This window comes from Triticum urartu, chromosome 7A (assembly GCF_056163025.1).
Source record: "Triticum urartu cultivar PI428250 chromosome 7A, HENAU_Tu73, whole genome shotgun sequence".
In the NCBI taxonomy this organism is placed as follows: domain Eukaryota; kingdom Viridiplantae; phylum Streptophyta; class Magnoliopsida; order Poales; family Poaceae; genus Triticum; species Triticum urartu.
In genome coordinates, this window is record NC_141879.1 from 31120027 (window position 1) to 31130195 (window position 10169).

The window sequence follows — 10169 nt, forward strand, 5'->3', positions numbered from 1 at the left end:
TCTTTTTTGGTGAAAAACTTGATTGCTCATTGATCAAACTAACATAGCCTATGACGCCCTCCCTCCCATGCGGCTCTCGTGTCGCCTACCGGGCGCCTCGGGGGCCATCAGATCTTTCGTCGTGCCGCCTCCCCTCATCCCTCTTCCCTCCCTCGCCGCCACCAGAGACGGCCACCGGCAAAGCCCGCGCGGGCGCCGGGGAAGGTGGCGGCGGGGATCTCGGCGCCCGGATCAAAACATATTCACTGCATATTTAAAGAAAGTTATTTGTATTTAAAAAATATTCACCGTGTACTTAAAAATGTTAATCACAAATTTCTGAAAAAGTTTGCATCACATATTTGTCAAAACAGTTATGCATAAAAATGACCATCATCTCCTGCTGAACTTGCACAAGTTCCGACGTCGACCCGAAAGCCATTGGCCATACTGTCGCCGCTGCCGCTTCAGCTCGTAGTTGGGGTGCTGCCAACACATTGGAGACATCTCCTTCCTCGACGTAATTCACAGGACCCTCCGATTATGTGTAGCACCTCGATGTGGTGTGTGGGGACCTCCGTAATTTAGGGATTGCCACTGAACCCTCCGACTATGTGTAGGGACACCACAGAATGTAGTGGGTGTCATTTCTTTGTGAAATTTCATATGTGGGTAGAGTGGTCGACCATGTATGTGAAAAAAAAGTTCAGATTTTTTTTGAAAAAAAAATCAGTATATTTTTTTCCGAATTTACTATTCATAACAGGTGCGTGAGTCGAACCATGCCCCAAACAAAATTCATGTTCATTGAAAATCTTGAAATTTTAAAATTTCTCGAGCTGGGCTGAGGTACGTATTTGGAAAGTGTTAAAAGGAAAGCATCAAAAATGGGAAATGACAGAAATAAAAACCTTTCAGTTTTACGGCATTAATTGGAATTGACAGCACCCAACATGCGTTCAATAGTGAACGGCACGCTCTGCAAAGCTCTCAGCAAACTTCCAAATCCAAAGAAAGAAAGAAACGCAGTAGTGCTGGCTGGCGCGTCCAATTAGTGCACACGACGCCGGCCAGAACACAGCTGCGCGCAGATCAGATCAAAGCCCCCAGGAAATCCTTCCCTTCCCAGTTTCAATATAATCCCGGTTTTCTGTTTCTGATTCAGACCGCCCCCACGCGACGCGATCGACGATGTACAACCTGTGCCAGCAGCGGCGATAGGCGACGCCGGCTTACACCGACCGGGGCGAGGGCCCTGACCACGGGTCAAGGTTCCATTCCACCGTTGCCGTCGGCGGTGCCGAGTTCAGCTCGCCAGAGTCCGGGTCCCGCACGCTCATCCAGGCGCAGGACGTCGCCGCAAGGACAGCCTTGGAGGACATCGCCGCCAGGGAAGCGTTGGAGCACCCCTCGTCACCTCCGCAACTACTGACAGGTGAGTATGTATGCGCCCTAGCTAGCTAGATCTCGTTTTGTTCAAGATTTTAGGGCTCCGGTTAGCGCATGCATGCGCCGTCGCCGCTCCGCCCCTCGGCAGCTACTTTCCGGTGTGTACGTCTGCGCCTTAGCTAGCTAGATCATGTTTTGTTCAAGATCCTAGTTCTCCGGCTAGCGCCAGATATATGCGCCGTCGCTGCTTCTCAGTCAACTACCAGAGCAGACGTGAGACGACTCCTAAGAACCTGATCCGCCACAACTGATGGGGCCTCGTCGTGCTCGACAAGATCCCAGAAGATCGACTTGTAAACAGTACATCCAGACTCTATACATATATGTGGGTTACGTTGCCGGTTGTTTGCAGACCACCATATATATATAAGTGGTGTCAACTGTGAAAATGAAGGTTTAAGCCGTTTTGATTGCTAGCTACTCAGAGAGCGTCTAGTAGAAATGGATAGCTTATTGGCTATTGAAGATTATTCTTTTGTTTTTTCTGTTCTCTTGATTGGCCTTTACTACCTATGTAGTCATATAAATGCCCCTCATGCCAAAAATTGATTTGATTTTTTACGTCTCTATCATGCCGCTGTGACGTTTTTATTCCTGCCACTGAAAATGCTCATGATGATCGTTCACACATGTTTCTTCTATATTTGTGGTACTCACTAATTTATTTATATATTGCAGAAATCCATCTTTCTTACAAGTCACAGTTACGAAATTATGTTCAAGACCTACAGAAAGATTTACATTTGTATAACACCACTCAGAGTGGTCCGCATCATGAACCTATCTTCAAGTCAACAGTGACCATAGATGGGCCGACATTTGGAAGTCTGCAAGAATATGCTATAAAAAAGGAGGCAGAATCGGCTGCTGCGGCAACTGCCCTAGTGGCAATACGTCAAGAAGCAAAAATATCAGAGCAAATGCTTATGGTTTGTTTCATCTACTTTTTTTTATTCTCATGGGAGGCATTTTACTTGCACCGCCTCGCCTCTATATCAGCACTAACATCGTTTGACATTTATATGTATTAGTAGTAAACACATCCATCACCCACCTTGGATTTCAATATTCAAGAACTGAGTAAAAACGGTATTGATACACTCACTTCATTTAGTGAGAGTTGACAAACTGGATCTCTATCAAATGTTCAGCATAAAAAATAACCCATATACCTCCACACACAAAAAAACCCTGTTCTCTAAAAAATTAACCCAAACTAGCCCTTTTCCTCAATGCCAATCGGTCTGGTGTTCAACTTGGCTAGACTGCTATGACGTTTTGGCTCATTAAAAACATGTGCCAGGGGTTCAAACGGCACGTAAATGGGCTGGGTATGCCCACCAACTCAAATTTTGCGACGTACATCGGCAAGTGAGTAGCATGTACTTGGATCAGTGAATGCTGATGTACAAAACCCGCATGCGCTGGAGCAATGCCACCACTGGCGTGTTCTTCAGAACTCACATTCTGAACATGGTTGCCTTGGTCAGCGCCGACAGCAAGGGCACTCCAGCTCGAACAGAAGGAGCTCCCGTAGGAAGCCAGCACAAACATGTCCACTCACACACAGGTCGTCTTGATCCCATGTAGACTGTAGATGAAGCTCCGGTGTGTGCTCTCCGGAGGGGATGCAGCCCCTCGTTAAGTACACCCCGCTTCCTTGGGGAGCCCTCTCAAGCAGTTCTAAAATAAAACTGTACGGGTCCCGCCCATGACATACAGCAGGAGTGTGTTGACCTGTTTTAGGCCGCAGTCACATTGAATCGTTGCCACCACGGTCTAGCTGCATAGTGGATCCTGATGGTAACAAATTTTGTAAGAGGGGGACAGAAACAATCAACTGAAATTTTGCTCACACACATCAGTAGACCAAATTGAGAATTGTCAACTAAAATTGCAATGAAACCCATGGGATAATGCACACTCCATATGAGATGGCACTCAAATTTCGCTCATAACATTTTTTGATGATAAACATGCATACAACACATAAACTGATGACAACAGCACATACTACTCAGTAACAGTTTTTTCTATTAAGAATAACAGTCTTCTAGCTAGCAACCACGGAGCCCTCAGCAACTCGTAGAAAAAAATATTGAATCTAACCAGGTCACCCGCAAATGGCATTTCCATCTAAAGTGGCGTTTTCAACAATATGCAGCACAACCTTAGGCTTGTTGTAGGTGTTCTTCCTGTGAATACCGATGCCATAGTTTCAGCATTTTGCCTCTTTTCTTTCTTTTTGAGGAAGGTCGGCCCTCTGTGGACACGTGGTGCTCTTGTGACATTGCTCCAGGCATATACTACAGAAGCGAGTGTGTTTGCTTGCACCGCATCCATCGGCAGCTTTCTCTTCGCACCCTGAACATCATATGGAGGCTTGTCCCTACCGATGGTTGGTCGACCTGGCTTACGCTTTCGTTCTGGAGCCTTTAGAGCGACGAAATTACCAATGTCACTACCTTTAGCGTCGCTCCCACACCCGCTGGAGGGTGCCCTCACTGAATCGGTTCCTTATCTTTCCCCTTGTCTTGATTCAGTCTTCTAGCTCCATTCCATCCCGCAACAGTGGCTATATATAGGTGTCAGTTTAGCCATTGCTGTCTTAAAGATATTTGCACACTCGTATGCACTTGTATTTGCATCTCCCAGCCTTACAACTTCAAGGGCATGGGTCCACATATTTGAGTGTCCGAATGTTATCGAGTTTACACAAATTTTGCCCTGAAGATGTGCCAAGTGGTCTAGCCGCATATCCCTCAATCTTTTGTCCAACGTTTCACAATGAGCTTTGCCTCTATCTAGTTTATACAAGGAAATCGCGGACCTGCAAAACACATAGTTCGTATGCTTAATTATGCTGCTCAACAATTTTTTTGATTTAGCAGGCTTGCAGCAAAAGCCTTGATCATCACAATAAATATTGTTACCTTAACAGTGTGGCAGCACAGCAAGCCTGTGTGCTCAAAATTACCACACTCACATATCAGTTCCCTGCCCTCCTCAACAACTTCGACTTTGTACACAACCCTGAACCCTGCACCACTGGTCATGTTTTTCTGGATGGTACCGCCACACAAAATAGGTTTTTCCTTTACAGATCTCATCTACCTTGTACTGCCCTGCTTCATATAGGACCTTGCGAAAATGTTCAAACATACCTCGAGTGTAGATTTCTCTAGCGAGCAACTCCAGCAGTGTGTTCATTTTCATTACTGGATATGTCTGCATGCATGGGATGCATTATTAATACTAGCAGGCGGAGGCATGGCGGCATGCCGTGCCTGTGGGGGAGCCTGTCCATGTGATTCCAATGGTTCATTTTATTGAAAGAAAAAAAGGAATAATGAATTGGGAGAGCAGTTGACCTACCATAAGTTTTTATTTATCTAGCAGTTTCATGCAGATCCAACAGATCCTGCACATTTTCGTGGATCATTACAGAAAAGCCTGGCCGTAGCAGTAGCATCACTATATGGGGTAACTTGATGAGACTTTCCTCCACAAGTGCACAGGAAATAGAGCTTTCTGCTGGTGCTCCATAGGTGTCATCACCATCTCCACCACGCCGTCGTGCTGGTTGAGATCCCATCTACTTCGCCTCTCTTGCTTGCTGGATCAAGAAGGAGGAGACGTCATCGAGCCGCACGTGTGCTGAATGCGGAGGTGCCGTCTATTCGGCACTTGATCGGATTGGATCGTGATTGGATCGCGAAGAGTACAACTACATCAATGCGTTATATACGCTTCCGCTTTCGTTCTACAAGGTATCTAGACACACTCCCCTCTCGTTGCTTTGCATCTCTCCAAGATTAGATGTTGGGTGTTACGTAGGATTTTTTTTTTGATTTTCATGTAATGTTCCCCATCATCACTATTTAAAAAAAAATAGTTCCTACTAGTTCAAAAGATGAGTTTCAATTTTTATTTTTAAGAAGCCAACCAAGTAACCTGTCTTGGAAGAGATAGGGTGTAGAGGTTGAGAGTGGAAAGAAAGAAACGGATGCGAGAAAGGAGAAAAGACGAGGAAGGTGGGAGGATGAAGAAAAAAAATTCAGGCGGGAAGCGTTTTTGCGCCACACTCGTATGGAAAAAAAGTTCATCATGTATTTGAAAAAATATATCCATTGTGCACTCAAAAAAGTGTTCATCGTGTACTTGAAAAGGTGTTCCACAGATATTTCAAAAAGTGTTCAACACATATTTGAATAAATGTTCATCTTGTATTTGAAAAATGTTCAACACATATTTGAAGTTCATCGTGTATTTAAAAAATGTTAACCGCATTTTCAAAAAATATTCAAAATATATTTCAAAACATATTCACTCCGTATTTAAAGAATGTTCATTTGTATTTCAAAAATATTTACCGTGTACTTGAAAAACTATCCATCGCATATTTCTAAAAAAATGTTCATCACATATTTGGAAAAAAACATGTTCATTGCATACTTCTGAAAAAAATGTGGATCACATATTTATTAAAAAATCTTTAACACATACTTTCGTTTCTCTGTATATTGTATAAGATAGATATGTACAAAGCCAATGTTAATGCATGGAAACAAAACGTGTACGTATGTATCTAAAGTGTAGGTAAATCTGACCCTGACCCGAAGGTTTGCTAAATCCTCCACCGGTCTCCTTGATAATCACCTTTTATTTAATGGAACTGTGGTCGATCGGAGATAGATATTAGTTTGCTTAGCGGTGGCCCGCGGGTCGTTAAAAGTTTGTCCGCTGTGATCTGGCCCGGGGCCGATCTGAGGCATGCCCGTGCACTCCTTGGTCCGCGAGTTCACGAACGTACAACGGGTGGTTCGAGCCTGACGTGTGTTCCCAGGGATCTGATCTGGGGCGCCGGAATTATTTCGCTGAGGAATGGCCGGCCGCTTTGGCTGTCTGTTGTCTATGATGATCTGTGTAGCAGAGGTGGCGTTTCTAGAGAGAACCGTGTCCACTCTAGGCCTCGTGATATGTGTAAGCTCCCGTTGTTATTTTTTGCTCTTCCGTGAGTCTCACTGAGGTCGCTGTCTGAGATTGATTGTTGTCTCTTGTCTGTCTTAAGTCGCTCGGCCCGTTCCTGATGGCAACGTTCTCTGACTGAGGTAGCATGGTCGTCCAATGGCAGGCTTAGGCAGTACTTCTTTCTTTTTGGCCTACCTAAGTTGTACTCCTTCCGTAAATAAATACAAGAGATCTAAACAACTTTTATCTTTTCTTCCAGAGGGAGTACTTGTTGTATGAGTGCGCCTCGGAACAACTTATATCCAAACCCCACGACATGACAAGCATTCCCCGTACACGCAGCTGCCCGTCTGCCGAGGCGCACACTTCCTCTCCCGCCGCCGTCCCAACAAGCAGCTCCAGCTGCATCTATGCATGAAGCTCAAATTCGTATAGCCAGACGAGATCAAAGGAGAGAAAGGCAATATGCATGAGGTAATTAATCTCACCTTGTGGTTCTCGGAGAGTGGCTAGGCGTTTCCAGCGCGGCAGAGGATTCTGGCACGCACCAGGAGCTCCACCACGGCGGTGGGTGGACCCCATGATGGGCCATCCCGATGCCGACTGCCCCATCCACAGCGCATCCGCCCGCTCGAAGCTCCACTTCAGCGCCGCCTCCCACACAAGATGCTCCGCCTCGTCATCCTTTTCCGGGTGCTCCTTCGGGTAGGCTGTTACCGTGCCCGCCGGCTCGTCCGCAAGTATGACGTCCATCTGTTACCGCAAGTATGACGTCCGTCTGTTACCTGCACAGGGCTGACACTGCACCTTGACGTAGCAAGCAAATCAAAGGTGTAGTGGAAAGTACGTGGACGGTGTCGACCACTAGACCCGGAGGTGGCTTGGAATGTTAACTAGGGGTCGCCATGGCCGTCGAAGACGGCAAAGAAGTGCATGGGGGAGCCGTCGGCCCGGGAGCAGCGATATGGTGTGCTCCATACCCTTTCGCGGATCCATTCCCCACTCCGACGCGGACCGGAAAGAGAGGGACCACACTGCCGCAGCCGCCGCTTCAACTGGCAGCACTGCAACAGGGGCGCCAGCACCACACCCGATCCATGCCCTTCCTCGGTGCCTGCCAGGTACCCCTCCAACTCCGACGATGCATTGTACCTGGACGAGGGTGGTGGGGACTGTGCCTTGCCTCCCACGGAGGCAACGGCGGGGTCGGCTCCCCACTCGCCGGCGGTGGGGACATTGTTGACACCGGCGTTGGCCATAACTACAGATCGACGATCACGGGAGGGAGCATATTGATTAGAACGGGCGAGGGCCCTGAAGAAGTAGATAATTCAATACCAAGCAAAACTTGTTTGAAAGAAACGAACACACAAGGGGCGGAAGAAAGCTGTAGGATGAAGAAGAAATGAAATCCAGTCTTTGTGAGGGAACCAGTTTTGTTGAACAGACATGATGTATGGAATTGTGGCTACGCGGCAGCGTGCGATAGTCATGTGTTTATCCATTTATTACTCGTAATTAATTTCTCCTCTTTTGTAATATTTCGAACAATTTTCTTCAACTAGATGATACCCCGCGCGTTGCTCCGGAAACCTTGTTAAAAATTTGTATAATAGGTGCTACAAAATGAACTAAAACTAAAGCAACACAAACATTAATTTTAAACATTAAAAACATGAAGCATGTAGCAAAATAATATATAAAAAGTGCAAAACCTCTAAATTATAGTACTATATATAAATGCTATTTCTTGCAAAAGAGAAACATTAACTACATAGGTATTCTCTCAGCATTCAACACATGTTGTCGATGACAATAACAAAAAAAAGTCAACACACATACTATTAGAGTTAGTGTAAGTGCATCTAGTGCCACCTCTAGTTGGTTTTGGAGTATTGACGACAAACCTAGTTGAGGGACTAATGTGTTTGTGAGAATTGCAGGATAACACAGGTAGAAGTCCCTCATTGATTCGGTTTTCCTACCAGAGATGACCCCTAAAAATGTATGAAGACATTGATGTCAAAGGTGGTATATGAAGATATTCACATTGAAGACTATGACAAGAGAAGAAACCGCATGAAGCCTATGGAGCTCGAAGACTTAGATCTTTCGTAATTCTTTTTCTTCTGTGTTGAGTCATAGGAACCACCGTACTGTTAAGTGGGGTCCAAGAGAACCAGTCAGAATGACTGAAGTGATGCTTAAACAAAAACCTATGTCTTCGAGTGAAGACTATGAGAGCAAATCTTGTCCAAAGTCGGACAATTCAGCTTTGCTTGTAGCCCAAGTAAAGTTGCCGTGTGAGTTTAAAATCTGACCGTTGGAACACGTGTCAGTTCCTTAGTGACCCAGGGTCATTTCGGACAAATCAGGTCGGGTTGCCTAGTGGCTATAAATAGCCCACCCCCTACAACCATAAACGGTTGGCTGCTCAGATTCAGAGTACGGCTTTTGTCGTTTGAGAGCAACCCACCTCGAAGCCTTTGAGAGAGAATTCCTTGTGAGGATAATGCCCTAACCACCTAGAGCCAAAGAGAATTAGGCATCACTTAAGTCTTCTTGTCTGAGTGATCTGAAGACTTATTACACTTGAGGACTGTGCATCCTCCAGCCGGTTAGGCGTCGTGTTCTGAGCATCCAAGAGATATTGTGGATTGCCGGTGAACGAAGTCTGTGAAGGTTTGGAAGTCTACCTTGAAGACTTACCAGAGTGATTGGGCGAGGTCTGTGTGACCTTAGCTCAAGGGGAATACGGTGAGGACTGGGTGTCCTGAGCTACGTGTTTAGGACTGGGTGTCCGGGACTGTGTGTCCTTTGGTTTAAATACCTAGCCGCCCTAACCAGACGTACAGTTGTCACAGCAACTGGAACTGGTCCAACAAATCTTTTTCTTCAACGAGTCACTGGTTTCATCCTTCCCATCTCTTTACTTACTGTTACTCTGTGTGAAGTCATTGTATGTTTGCTCTATCTTTTGTCTTCACTGAGTGACTGTGTGATCCGTTTGGCTTCTTAATATCTTCCTGCCTGATCCTTACTACCTAGCTACTGTTAGTCATTGTCCTTTCACTTCATTGAATACATGACTATGGTTTATCTAGTGTAGTCTAACTTCTGCTGCATGGTAATAGGTTTATTTCTATCGTTTGTTTTCGAAACTTTCATGTTTTGAAGACTTTCATAAAAATCCCCTATTCACCCCCCTCTAGTCGATATAACGCACTTTCAATTGGTATCAGAGCAAGGTGCTCCCTTGTTCTGTGTGATTCGGTTTAACCACCTGGAGTTTTAGCTATGTCGACTGCATGGATAATTAAAGTCTCCGCTGCGTGCCCCGTCTTCGATGGAACTGAATATCCCTACTGGAAGAATAAGATGTGCATGCATCTTGAAGCCATTGACGTCGACCTATGGTATGTCGTCAAGAACGGCGTTCCCAAGGCTGGAGATGGTGTCACTGCTGCTGATGTCAAGAAGTTCGTTCATCTGGACTCTACTGCCAAGAACATTATCTGTGGTCATCTGACCAAAGGACAGTATGGCCGTGTGAGCGCTTTGGAAACATCTAAACTGGTTTGGGACTAGCTCTCCAAGGTCAACGAAGGCGTCTCAACCCAGAGAGATCAGACAATCAGCGTTCTTCGCAACCTCTTCAATCGCTTCAAGCGTAATGACAATGAGAATGTCCAGCTCACATTTGACCGACTCACTGACATCACAAATGAGCTTCAAGCCCTCGGCGCCACTGAGATCACCAAGCATGAAGT

General features: G+C 45.7%; 1 pseudogene; it reads right to left on the reverse strand.

Moving 5' to 3' along the window:
* Positions 1 to 3541: 3541 nt before the first annotated feature.
* Positions 3542 to 7152, reverse strand: LOC147957305 (uncharacterized; annotated as a pseudogene).
* Between the last annotated feature and the right edge of the window lie 3017 nt (positions 7153 to 10169).